The sequence below is a fragment of the Canis lupus genome, chromosome 6, assembly GCF_011100685.1.
Source record: "Canis lupus familiaris isolate Mischka breed German Shepherd chromosome 6, alternate assembly UU_Cfam_GSD_1.0, whole genome shotgun sequence".
Lineage (NCBI taxonomy): Eukaryota > Metazoa > Chordata > Mammalia > Carnivora > Canidae > Canis > Canis lupus.
The window spans coordinates 50485918-50496367 of NC_049227.1; the positions used below are offsets into that span (position 1 = coordinate 50485918).

General features: G+C 49.3%; 1 pseudogene; it reads left to right on the forward strand.

Annotated features, from left to right (window-relative positions):
* The first annotated feature begins 1106 nt into the window (after positions 1-1106).
* On the forward strand, positions 1107-2487 carry LOC119872254 (annotated as a pseudogene).
* The last annotated feature ends 7963 nt before the right edge of the window (positions 2488-10450 follow it).

A 10450-nucleotide genomic window follows, 5' to 3' on the forward strand; every position in this document is an offset into this window, starting at 1 on the left:
AGAGAGAGAGAGAGAGGCAGAGACACAGGCAGAGGGAGAAGCAGGCCCCATGCAGGGATCCTGACGTGGGACTCGATCCCGGGTCCCCAGGGTCACGCCCTGGGCCGAAGGCGGCGCTAAACCGCTGAGCCACCCAGGGATCCCCAGGAATTTCTAATTTCACAGCTGACTTTCCATAATTGCCATTGCCTCTTACTGAGTGATCTGTTAAAAAGTCATTGCATTTCCTTTAGAATCAGTTAACTCCTTTCCAAGGGTAATGTCATCAATCGCCATAGGCAAGTGCGACTGGGAGTATTTGCAAAGTCTTATGCAGAGTGGACACGGGAGAGCAGAGGTGCTCAGGCCCACTGTTGATCCAAAGGGAAAGCGAAGTCTCATTTATGAAGGAGTCCGTGTCCTATACTTGATACTAAAGCTCCTACAGGGCAGGCGGGGTGGCTCAGCGGTTAGCGCCGCCTGCAGCCCAGGCCGTGACCCTGGAGACCCAGGATCCAGTCCCGCGTCGGGCTCCCTGCGTGGAGCCTGCTTCTCCCTCTGTTTTCCATAAATAAATAACATCTTTGGAAAAAAAAAACTTACTCTAATGTTAGATTTATGAAAAACTTCATTTTTTAAAGGTTTTTACTTCCTCGTGAGAGACACGGAAGCAAACAGGCTCCACGCGGGGCGCCGACGCGGGCCCCGATCCCGCGACCCCAGGATCCCGCCCCGGCCCCCGCGCCCCCGTGTCGGGCGCCGAGTCCGAGTCCGGGGAGGGGGCGCTCGGCCGGAGCCCCGCGGGCACACACTGCCCCCTGGTGGCGCGCCGGGGCCGCCGCAGCCCGCAGCCCGGCTCTTCCGGGACCCTGCAGAACGGCTCTCGGCTCTCGGAAGCCCTTTTTTTTTTTTTTTTTAATTTAATTTATTTATTCATGAGTGACACAGAGAGAGGGAGAGACAAAGGCAGAGGGAGAAGCAGGCTCCATGCAGGGAGCCTAATGTGGGACTCGATCCCAGGACTCCAGGGTCACGACTGGGCCAAAGGCAGATGCTCAACCTCTGAGCAACCCAGGTGTCCCTTTTTTTTTTTTTTTTTTTTTTTTTTTTTAAGACTTTATGTATTGGAAGCCTTTCTTTTTAAAGTTAAACATAAGTTTAAGAATCTGGCAAAAGCACACAGGAGAGTACCCAGGGGCCTGCGGGGAACATGGGCCCAGAACAGCCAGGCTGTAAAGACAAGCCCTGTGTGTCGGGGCCTGTGACGTCCAGGGACGATGATGAACCGGTGAAGCCGGAGACGCTGCTGCAGTATCTGCAGGACCTACCGCTTCTCTGAAGATCACAGAGGCCATTGGCATCATCAGCAAGATGACGTATGAGAAGACAACAACAGTGGTACAGGAGGTGACTGAATTCTTTGTGACGCTGTTCCAGTTTGGGGCACCTCAGGCCCTGTTTGGGGTGCGCCGCATGCTGCCCCTCATCTGGTGTAAGGAGCCTGGGGTCCGGGAAGCTGTGCTCAGTGCTTACTGCCCACTTTACCTCAACCCCAAAGGGGACTCCACCAGAGCCAAGGCCCAGGCTTGGATTCAAGATCTTTCTTTGCTGCTAGTGGATGCCTCAGTTGGGACCATCCAGTGTCTCGAGGAAATTCTCTGTGAGTTCGTGCAGAAGGGTGAGCTGAAGCCAGCAGTGACCCAAGTGCTGTGGGGGCGGGAACCCAGGAGGTCCCCGCTCTCCTCTGGGGCGCTGTTCCTCTGTCATGCTTCTCGGGACGATGGCTCGAGGAAAACCAGAAATTGTGGGAAGCAACTTAGACACGCTGGTGGACATAGGGCCGGATGAGAAGTTTCCGCAAGACTACCGCTGGCCCAGCAGGTGTGCCATGCCATCGCCAACCTCTCTGACAGGAGAAGGCCTTCTCTGGGCAGTCACCCTCCCTTCCGGCTGCCTCGGGAACACGGGCTATTTGAGCGACTGCGGGAGGTGATCGCAAGAGGCCTTGTCCACCCAGACCCACTCTGGATCCCAAAGAGGTGGCCGTGGCCCTCATATCCCAACTGGCAGAGGGCCCCGACAGGCTCCGTGCCAGGTACTGCAGGGCCGTGCAAACAGGCCCCGGGGAATTTGGGAGAAGAGCAGCACCAGGAGGGCCCGAAGGACACCCCTGGGCTCCCCACTTTCCTGCTGATGAACCCGCTGTCCCAGGCCGGAGACGTGGCTCCGCAGCAGGTGGCACGTTTGGAACAGGCGGCGAGCGGGGAGCTCTGTGGGCGCCGGGCTCTTCAGGAGGAGCAGGAGCAGAAGCCTAAGGACTCAGACGAGGAGGAGGCCCGCCCGGCCCGGAGGCCACCGAGACCGCCGCGGAGGAGGAGCCGCAGAGGCTGAGCTCCCCGCCGCACCTGCGAGGGGCTGCCGGACGGCGAGCGGCCCTGCTGCCTTCGCTCCGCTTTTGCTCACGGTCTGCAACGACCCTGGCCCTGCAGCGGCCCTGAGCTCCCTGCAACGACCCTGGCCCTGCAGTGGCCCTGAGCTCCCTGCAGCGGCCCTGAGTTCCCTGCAGCGACCCTGGCCCTGCAGTGGCCCTGAGCTCTCTGCAGCGGCCCTGAGCTCCCGGCAACGACCCTGACCCTGCAGCGGCCCTGAGCTCCCTGCAACGATCCTGGCCCTGCAGTGGCCCTGAGCTCCCTGCAGCGGCCCTGAGTTCCCTGCAGCGACCCTGGCCCTGCAGTGGCCCTGAGCTCTCTGCAGCGGCCCTGAGTTTCCTGCAGCGACCCTGGCCCTGCAGCGACCCTGAGCTCCCTGCAACGACCCTGGCCCTGCAGCGGCCCTGAGCTCCCTGCAACGACCCTGGCCCTGCAGCGGCCCTGAGCTCCCTGCAGCGGCCCTGAGCTCCCTGCAGCGGCCCTGAGCTCCCGGCAACGACCCTGACCCTGCAGTGGCCCTGAGCTCCCTGCAGCGGCCCTGAGTTCCCTGCAGCGACCCTGACCCTGCAGCGACCCTGAGCTCCCTGCAACGACCCTGGCCCTGCAGCGGCCCTGAGCTCCCTGCAGCGGCCCTGAGCTCCCGGCAACGACCCTGACCCTGCAGCGGCCCTGAGCTCCCTGCAACGATCCTGGCCCTGCAGCGGCCCTGAGCTCCCTGCAGCGGCCTCGCTTGCGGGGGGGCAAGTCCTGCACGGCCGGGCCAGGGCCCCGCCCCCAGCGCGGAGAGCCGCGGGCCTGGAGGGGGCGCACCCGGCCCTGAAGGACGCGGCGAAGGCGAGGGGCAGGCGAGCGAGGTGGCCGCGGCGCATCGCCCCTGCCGCCGGTCACTTCCCGGAGCTCCCCCAGGGCAGCGCCATCTGTGACCTCCTCCCGGATAGGGCGGGCGCCCGTCAGCCCCCGGGGGTGGGGCAGAGCCCTTCCGCGACCCCGCCGAGCCGCCGCCGGCCTCCCGCCTCCGCCCAGCCGGCCCGGCCGTACCCGCGGCGCCGCTCGGCTGCGACTGCTTCGGGGTGGACGGTCGGAGGAGCCCACCTCGGTGCTCTGCTGTCGGTCGCGGGCAGGGCTGTCATCGATGGATTTGAGCAGAAGCGTCGGGTCCGCCGCAGCAGGGGCTGGACGCAGTGGAAGGCCTGGAGGCGGGCCGCGGGGTGCCAGGGAGCCCCACCCACCGAACCTCCCGTTTCCAAGCGGCACCAGCGTCTGGCCTCTGCGGCCTCCCCAGACGGTGACTTTGTCACCCCCAAATCCTGCCGTACCGCCCATCGGCCTCCAGATACCCGACAGCGAGTTTCCAAAAAGAAACCCAGAATTGTCTTCTCAAGTGCTGAGTCCAGCGAGGAAGGGCTTTCGGCAGAGAGGACAGAAGATGAGACACCCAAGACCACACCCATCCGCCGAGCACCTCTCCGAAGGCCCTAAGAGGTCACCCTCCCTGTCCCCGTCCCTGCTTGCGGGTGTCTTGCGGGGTGACCTTGAAGTCCGTTGCTCCTGTGAAGCACTTGTCTGTCTTCCTTTCTTTTTTTAAATTTTTTATTTATTTATGATAGTCAAAGAGAGAGAGAGAGAGGCAGAGACACAGGCAGAGGGAGAAGCAGGCTCCATGCAGGGAGCCCGATGTGGGATTCGATCCCGGGTCTCCAGGATCGTGCCCTGGGCCAAAGGCAGGCGCCAAACCGCTGCGCCACCCAGGGATCCCCCTTTCTTTTTTTAAAGCCTAACTGAGCAGGATTGAGCTGCTTTCACTGGATGGTGTCTGCCACTTTTGTTTCCTACTGAATAAATGTTTTTATATGTTAAAACAAAAAATCTGGCAAAAAAAGGGGGGAAAAAGCAAGCTTAATTGCTTCCCAAGTTTTTTTTTTTTTTAAAGATTTTATTTATTTATTCATGATAGTCACAAAGAGGCAGAGACACAGGCAGAGGGAGAAGCAGGCTCCATGCTGGGAGCCCGACGTGGGATTCGATCCCGGGTCTCCAGGATCGCACCCTGGGCCAAAGGCAGGCGCCAAACCACTGCGCCACCCAGGGATCCCATGCTTCCTAAGTTTTTAATGATGGTCTTTTGTGACCTTCCTGAAATGATTAGATGCCTTTTTTTTTTTTTTTTTTTAAAGATTTTATATATTTATTCTTGAGAGACGGAAGAGAGAGAGATTGAGAGAGAGAGAGAGAGAGAGAGAGGCAGAGACACAGGCAGAGGGAGCCTGGTGCGGGACTCCATCCCCGGTCTCCAGGATCACACCCTGGGCTGCAGGCGGCAGGAAACTGCTGAGCCACCCGGGCTACCCTGATTAGATGCTTTTTAACTGAAGAATTCTGTTTAGAATATAAAAGAATTACCATGTTCCATAGAAGTCCAATACTTTGAATAATTGATACCGTTTTGATGTGAATTCTAACTATCTTGAATCCCCTGACCTCTCACCATAGAGGAGATACTGTATCTTTGTCCAAATGATGGAGAACCCTTTGTAGTTACAAGATGGCAAACGGCAGCACCCACATCAGGGAACTTGCCCAGTACCACCTAGTTCTTTTCTTACACCATGGAATTATAGGAAGAAGATAATGCTGAGTTAGCCATCAGGATGCCTGCATCTAAAAATCTGTTACGTTGGATAAGGCACTTAGATCCCATTTTTTTTTTAAGATTTTATTTATTTATTCATGAGAGACACACAGAGAAAGAGAGAGAGGCAGAGACACAGGCAGAGAGAGAAGCAGGCTCCATGCAGGGAGCCTGATGTGGGACTTGATCCCAGGACTTCAGGATCATGCCATGAGCCGAAGGCAGGCACTAAACCACTGAGCCATCCAGGAATCCCCAGATCCCAATTTTTTTTAGAAGTGTGTAAAAGGGGTTTGTGTGTGTGTGTGTGTGTGTGTGAGAGAGAGAGAGAGAGAGAGAAAAGAAAAAGATTTGGGATATGCTAGAAGCCTATAAAAATCAAGCTAATTATAAAATTAGGATAAACAGTTTTACTGATCAAACTGAGTAATATTCTAAAAGGATAAATTTAGTGTAAATAAAAACAAAGACTACTTCACACAGTAGATGGTCTCTAAAACCTTAAACGGTAAAGCACAAAATGTTAAGTTCAATTACTGTTGAAATAATACAAGGGCTCTGTTAACAGGTTGTTGTTGTTGGTTTTTTTTAATGGGGGAGGGACAGAGAGGGAGAGAGAACCTTAAGCAGGCTCTGCGCCCAGCTGGAGCCCCACACAGGGCTCCATCTCACACCCTGAGATCATGACCTGAGCTGAAATCAAGAGTTGTATACTTAACCCGCCAAGCCACCCAGGTGCTTCTATATAACAGGTTTTTATGGCAGAGGTGGGGAGACTTTTTGTGGATCTCTAATCTACAGACAGAAAAGTGTGTAACTCATATGTGTGCAGCTCAAGTACAATTGACCTTGTACAACACTGAGGTAAGGGGATGCCAACCCTTTGCAGTCAAAAAGCCACATAGGACTTTTGATTCTTCCAAATTTTATTTTAATTCATGAGCGAGAGAGACAGAGAGGCAGAGACACAGGCAGAGGGAGAAGCAGGCTCCACACAGGGAGCCCGATGTGGGACTGGATCCCAGGACTCCAGGATCACGCTCGGGGCTGAAGGCAGGCACCAAACCGCTGAGCCACCCAGGGATCCCTGACTCTTCCAAATTTTAAATACTAATAGCCTATTGTTGACAGGCAGCCTCACCAATAACAAATAGTTGATTAACACATATTTTGTATGTTATACATATTATCTACTGTATTCTTACAATAAAGTAAGCTAAAGAAAAGTGTTAAGAAAATCATAAGAGCAAATACAGTACTGTAAAAAATCCACATGTAAGTGGACCTATGTCTTTAAAATTTAATGAATTAGGGACACCTGGGTGGCTCAGTGGTTGAGCATCTGCCTTCAGCTCTGGGAGTGATCCGGGATCCAGGATCAAGTCCCACATGGGGCTCCCTGTGAGGATCCTGCTTCTCCTTCTGCCTGTGTCTCTGCTTCTCTCTCTCTGTGTATCTCTCATGAATAAATAAATACAATCTTAAAAAAAATTATTGCAAATTTTCTGGCTTGGTTAAAGTAAGAACAAATTTTATAATTCATAATTTTATACTTACATTTTAAAGACTCATTTAAATTTTTTAATTCCTTTAAATTATTTTAAAAGATTTTATTTATTTATTCATTAGAGACACACACAGAGAGAGGCAGAGACAGAGGCAGAAGGAGAAGCAGGCTCCTCGATCCCAGGATCCCAGGATCATGACCTGAGCCGAAGGCAGACGCTCAACTACTGAGCCAACCAGGTGTCCTTGCAATGAATTTACTGTAGGAAAAGACATTGGGGTTTGAAGCTGATGGCCAAGAAAGAATTCTTGAGATGTCTTTGGCGCAAAACGGTGGTTTTATTAAAGCACAGAGACAGGATCTGTGGGCAGAAAGAGCTGCACCGGTGTCATGAGGGGTGGTCATCATATATCTTCAAGTTGAGAAGGAGTCAGGGAGATAGTACATCTCTAAGGAATTTTGGAAACAGAGTTTCCAGGACCTTGAGGGGGCTACCTATTGTTAGGAACAGGTCATTTATTACCATCTAATAAAACCTTAGGCATGAGACCCTTCAGATATGTATCGGTGGGCCATATGTTTGGGGGATGATTATCAACATCTATCTTGGAGGGTAGAGATAAAGGAGGTTTCCAAAGGAATTTTTATATGTTAGACTTACAGGATCCTGGGAGTCAGGCTGAGATTTGCCTTTTGCTCTTAGCAGGTATTAAACTGAGGCAGCTGAGTTCCTGGAGGAATGTCGCTCTGCCTGTTTCAAGGACTTGTCAATGGGCTGTAAGTAGTAAGGAAACTTAATAATTTTTCTTTTGCCTTTGTTTCCCACATCAGAATTTAGACAATATAAACGTTGAGCTCTTGTTTTCCCAAGATTTAGCTCTGGAACGTCAAAAAATTTTAATTTGGAGGAAAAACCACTGATTAACATAAGTGAGTTCATTATTGTACATCTCTGCTCACATCTGGGAAACGAGCTCACATTAAAAATACTATACCTGGGAAGTGATAAAAATATTCTGTGTCCATTAGTTGTTAGTCCTGGTTCCTGATGACCATGAAACCAGTGCATCAGCCTTGGATTGCACACCTCTGCACCCTAATCTCACTTAGACCGCTGTTATTTGGGTTCTATCACAACATCAGACTTAATCCTGATATACTATGGGTCACGTTCATGAATGTTTACTGCCCTACAGTGTAGGTATTACCATCCTCTTGTTTTTACAAACAAGAGGATGTTTTTGAAGAAACAAAAACTCAGGCAACTGATCAACTTTGGAAAGAACAAGTGGGCCAGATTACAGGGGATTCCAAATGTCCTCTGAGCAATGATGGGATAGAATCAGTGTTCAAGAGAGGTTTTCCTCATAGTTCTATGAGGGATGAAGTAAGTTGTGACCAACTCAGGAATAATTATATTAGTCTAAGGAAAAGACAAGAGTGTGAACAGAAAGAGGTAATAGAAGAGAACCTAGTCAGGTAAAGTGAGACTTTGTGATCCATCAAATGTGATGTGCTATCAACAGGAATCTTTTTGTATAAGAAAAAGTGGCTAAGAAGACTTAGTGCTTAGTTTTGCACTTTCAAAATCTATCAGCTACAATCAATATTAGCAGTAAACATTTGCAGAGTGAAGTGCCGTATCTGTTAGTGACCTTCTATAGATATTAACTTGCTCCTTTTAGGATTCTCCATGCCTGGGGGTGAATCCTGACTTCTTACCAAAATCCACAGGTAGCAACTTTGACAGCACAGCTGGTCATCTCTTAATTTTTTTTTTTTTAAGATTTAATATATTCATGAAAGGGAGAGAGAGAGAGGCGAGGCATGCAAAAGCAGGGGGAGAGACAGAGGGAGAGGGAGAAGCATACTCCCTGCTGAGCAGGGACACCCCCCCCCCCCACCCATGTGGGGCTCCATACCAGGACCCTGAGATCATGACCTGAGCCAAAGGCAGATGTTTAACCAACTGAGCCACCCAGGCTCCCCTCTCTCAACCATTCTTATCCTCATTATCTGACTCTTTACTGCCTCACTTTGATAGGACATTTATATTTGTAAATGTATCCAAATTGTGTCACCTAACCCATGCTTGGCACTTGGGGTCTGAATATTTAGCAAGAAAAAGATCAGTCATCTTATTCAGGCAGATGGCTGCAGACACGGCATTCTGACCAGGTGATAGGGGGTTATGTCTAGATCTAAGCAGAACAAGATCTAATGTTTTCTGTAATCAGATGACACTGATAACAGTCATGCTTGACCTATGGGTGGATGATGGCAAGAAATGTGAGGACAAGAACAGAAAACTGCAATTTTGAGGATCTTTGAGAGAGAGATGATTTGTTGTAGCAAGACCAGAGGTTGAGTCTTGGTTCTGTAATTTGTGTTGTGTGATGTAGAGCAAGACACTTTATCAATGTTCTCATTTATAAAATGAGTATAATACATTCAGTATAAAATTGACTATTATATGGTAGGGGTTCATAAATGTTTATTAAGTCTGAATTTTTTTATTCCAACTAATTGGCTATTAAGTTGAACCAAAATGGATAACATACATAATAGCAACCAAAAACATAAAAATTACGAAGAATTTCAGCAAGCTAAAATTTTTTTGAATGCAGACAGCCTATATTTTTAGATGAGATGAAATATTGTTAATGTCAGTTCTTATCACATTGACACATACTGTGAATATAAGTTTAGTAAAAATAGTAAGGGAATACTTTTTGGATATGTAAAAGTACTTAGGAAGAACAAAGAGAGGGGTATATAAAACAGGATTTCAAAAAGGAGAGTAGGAAATTAGTAAGAAATAGCTCTAAAAATATTAAAATAAGATATTATAATAGTTAAATGAATAAATAGGCATAAATAACTAATATATCCCAGAAATTAAATAATTATAAAAAGGAATCACTATATATGTCATATTCAATTCATGAGTTTGGAATATAACAGTTTGGAAAAAACCTAAGTCATGTCTCACCTCATTTCTAGATCCTGGTATAAAACACAAAAATATAAAATCAGGGGATCCGGGATCCCTGGGTGGCGCAGCGGTTTAGCGCCTGCCTTTGGCCCAGGGCGCGATCCTGGAGACCCGGGATCGAATCCCACGTCGGGCTCCGGTGCATGGAGCCTGCTTCTCTCTCTGCCTCTCTCTCTCTCTCTCTCCCTCCCTCCCTCTCTGTCGATCATAAATAAATAAAATATTTAAAAAAAAAAAAAAAAAATAAAATCAGGGGATCCCTGGGCGGCGCAGTGGTTTAGCGCCTTCCTTTAGCCCAGGGCGCGATCCTGGAGACCCGGGATCGAATCCCACGTTGGGCTCCCGCTGCATGGAGCCTGCTTCTCCCTCTGCCTATGTCTCTGCCTCTCTCTCTCTCTGTGTGACTATCATAAAAAAAAAAAAAAAAAAAAAAAGTCTCAACTCTGACTTTAAAAAAAAAATCAGGGGATCCCTGGGTGGCGCAGCGGTTTAGCGCCTGCCTTTGGCCCAGGGCGCGATCCTGGAGACCCGGGATCGATTCCCACGTCGGGCTCCCGGTGCATGGAGACTGCTTCTCCCTCTGCCTGTGTCTCTGCCCCCCTCTCTCTCTCTCTCTCTCTCTCTCTCTGTGACTATCATAAATAAATAAAAATTAAAAAAAATCAGAAGGAAAAACTTATTAAATTATTGAATGAGGCTGATTAAATTTTGAATAAATAGAAGAGTTCATGAAGATAAATCTGAAGATTTGACTGAAGAGTAATTAGCTTTTGTAAGTTAAACAAAAAACCTCTAACCAAAAAAAAAAAAAAAAAACCAAAAACCTCCAAACAAGATAACAAAGCAAATATTAAGAAAAAAATTGTAGCCAAAATGATATAGTATCAGTATTAATAATTCAAGGCTTGTAC